Below are 3,584 nucleotides of genomic sequence, written 5' to 3' on the forward strand. Positions count from 1 at the left end.
GAGAAAAACCTTCCTGGTGCGCGAGAATGGCCAAGAACCTCCAAAAACCCAATTTCACCATTTTTTAAGCGTTGGTCACCATTCCACTTCCTGGATTCATCTTTTCAGCTCCAAATAGCTCCAAATACACCTGATAAACACTCAAAACATGCAAAGACTCATTGGGACCTAATGCAACTCCTAAGTTCTAAAACAAACCCTAAGCACCTAAAATGCATGAAATAAAACATGATTTGGAATGAAATATGCAACCTAAATGATGCAAATTATGAACATATCATGTCTCATTCGCACATTGTTGAAGAAATAAATTCCCAAAGAAGAACCACACGTATGATGATGATTCCTCTGCCACAAAGATAGACAGCAGCCATAAGACATAGGCTCTTATCCATCACCTCACCATACCCACTGTTCTTTATTTAGATTTTTTTGCTTTTATTTACCATCTTCTCACAAATTTTTCCACACTGGGGACAGTGTGATTTAAGTCTGGGGGAGGATGTTCATCCTTTACTAACGAAACTTGGTTTGTTTTGAGTTTGTATTTCATAAAAGTTCTTTCATAAAAGGTTTTCAAAAATAGGAACACCTATTTCAAAAACAGGAACACCAAAAACAAACCTATGATGAATATGACCCATGTTCTTCTAGACTTTACATGATTGTTTCTTTTTGTGGTTAGTACTAGACTAGGCGGTAGCTAGAGTACTTGCACTACGAACTCCCACCAGAGAATTTCGATTCATGGAGATATTTTCTGCCAGGATATACTAGATCATTTTACTTGAACTTAATCTTGACATCTAATTTTCTCATCATTGGTTTTATCAGGCATCTTGATATACATCTAGGACATCTTCACCTTATTGTTACCACTCTTTGTTGTCCTAGATGGCCAGTTCATCTCTAGCTGGTACCACACCCTTTACCCAAACTTTTATGTTCAAACCTCATGTATTCTCTCTTTAGTTTGTAACGACATATATGTGCAAAAATGCAAGAGATGGAGGAAGAACATATTTTTCAGTCACTCAAGAGAAAGACTGAAGGAATTTGGGAAAGTGGAGAATCAGGAATATATCAAAGCTCTGCTTCAAAAATCTCAATCATAAAGGTAAATTTCTTGCTCCCTAAGACTCTATGTCAAAAGGCGGTTTCCTCTTTAAAAAAAAAAACAAATCAAAAAAAAAAGAAAAAGAATGAAAGAAAGGAAACCAAAAGCCTAAAGAGTCTAGGATAGCCGAAAATATTTGGATAACACTACAAGTATTCATTGGTGGATCATTGGTTTTAAAACTTGGACAAAAATCTAAGTCTGTGGGAGTTATGGAGAGACCTTGAAGGAAGTCGATCAGAAATCTTAAGGCAAAAGGAATGTGACTGGAAACTATGGATATGAACAATTCCATCATCTCTTGCTGTGTTGCATAATGTCTTGTCTCTCCATAAAAAGGTAACCCTAAACACTGAGAACCTCACCCCTAAAAAGTCATTTTGAATACCTAGCCTTGATTGCCTTACTAAATTCCTTTTGATGAGAACCACTGGAAAGTTTGAATGAATGTTAAGTGTCTAGACTTTCGCATGACGGATCAACGGACTAGTTATGCTTGTATTTTGGTGACAATTTTCTAGACTATACCTGATCTGAGCATAATGATTGACTTTAGTTTAGAAGCATGGTCTCTGAGATTTTGTTAGTTCCTGCAATTTTCAAACCTCTTTTCTGGAGTTAGATCTTTTGTTTTGGTTGAGGACAAACAAAGGTTTAAGTTTTGGGGAGTTGATAACACCTGATTTTGACCATATTTATGGATCACTTTCAGTATCTTATGCAAGTGTTTTCAATCAGTTTTAAAGGTTTTATAAGTGTTTTCCATGTTTTGGAGTTTTAAAAGACTTTTCAGTTTACTTAGGCAAAAAACAATCCAAATTGGAGAAAAATCCACTTTTGGCCAATTTCGGACCGTCAGAAATTTTACAACCGATGAAGACCTTCTCACCGTATGATCAAGTTCAAATTTGGACACAAGATAAAAGAGAAAACCCGCTTTCTAATGTAATTAGATTGGACGCAATCCAACGTTGGATCATAAATTATTTCTAATTTACTGAAGACTTGTTCTGCAGTCTCGCGAGAGAAGCAAGATGAAGAATGAAGTTTGGGCATCATAGACCAACCACCGCAGTGCAGGAGCTCGTGACCGTGGTGAGCACTATCCTGGCCACTCTTCAGAGCCTCCATAAACGGTGAACCTACATTTACCAGCCTTGGAGAGCCCAATTCTGAAACAAGCCCATTTTTTGGCCCAAAGGCCCGTTTTCAAGCCCATCTCATTCTCTTTTCAAAGAAAGCCCTAAGGACGACCAGAAAGATTTGGAGACCTATAATATGTATTTTAGAATACCTCATTTCGTGTGTGCTCCTTTCCCGTTGATAGGGAGGCACCCAACTTTTGTTTCATAGGTTTAGATTAGGGAGATAAAGATTCTTCTTTTGAACCTTTGCTGTTTCTTTTTGTCTCTCTATTCAGTTTATGCAATCTCTTTTACTTTACTACTTTTCTATTTCAAAACCAATGATGATGTTGTCAAGCTCAGCCATGTCTGAGTAGATACCTTGTTGGGTAAAGAGGGCCATCGAAGGGGACCCATGACCGATGATATCTAGGTTTTTTAGGTTAAAGGATTTCAATTTTAAATGATTCTCCCATTCATCCAAATCTCAATGCGGTAACGCTGGAGTAGCTAACCAGTGTCCGATCCTAGGTTAAATCCGAGCCACGAGAGTCTTGTATCTGGGTTGCTTGAACTGGATATTATGGATGTCACCGGCGTAGGAGACGAAAGCTACGTACGGAGGATACGTAAGCCGAGTTGGATTCCGATCTGAAATGCATGATCTTATTCTGGCATGAGAGCGAGAGTTAATTTCCAAGGATAAGTGATTAGATGATTAGGGTGACGAGAGTTGGCTAATCTTACAAGTGTCTATCCTAGTTTCAGAATCATAGAAAATCCTTACCTAGATTTCTTGTGTCATAGATCATGAACCCTAGAGATGAACCCTAATACCCAGCACGGTTTTCATCTTTGTTTTGATCTATTTTTATTTCTTGTTTAGCTTAGTAGAAATCGTGACACCAAAACCTCACAAAAAAACCCATTGGTCTTCGACTTGGATTACTAATCCAGTTTGAAGTTTTTGTAGAAAAGACAACTCTCCCTATGGATCGACACCCTAAGTACTACACCGCACGGCTGTGCACTTGCAGACACTTGGTTTTATAAATTTAAAACTTCTTTTGCGACACCAACCCTAGCTCGCATCACCTAGTCACCATCACCGAGAGTTGCACAAAAAACTAAGGTGCCTTGCACAAGGAACTCAGAGTGTAGAAGAGTATTATCAGGAGATGGAGACCTTGATGATTCTTGCTGATGTATGAGTGGACCTTTAAGCAAATATTTCAAGGTTCTTAAGAGGCCTTAACCGAGAGTTACAAGACAGATTAAAGATGGAACATTATGTTGAGCTAGAGGAAATGTTACACAAAGCTATTCTTGTGGAACAACAACTT

This window comes from Eutrema salsugineum, unplaced genomic scaffold, assembly GCF_000478725.1.
Source record: "Eutrema salsugineum unplaced genomic scaffold, Eutsalg1_0 scaffold_3, whole genome shotgun sequence".
NCBI classification, from domain to species: domain Eukaryota; kingdom Viridiplantae; phylum Streptophyta; class Magnoliopsida; order Brassicales; family Brassicaceae; genus Eutrema; species Eutrema salsugineum.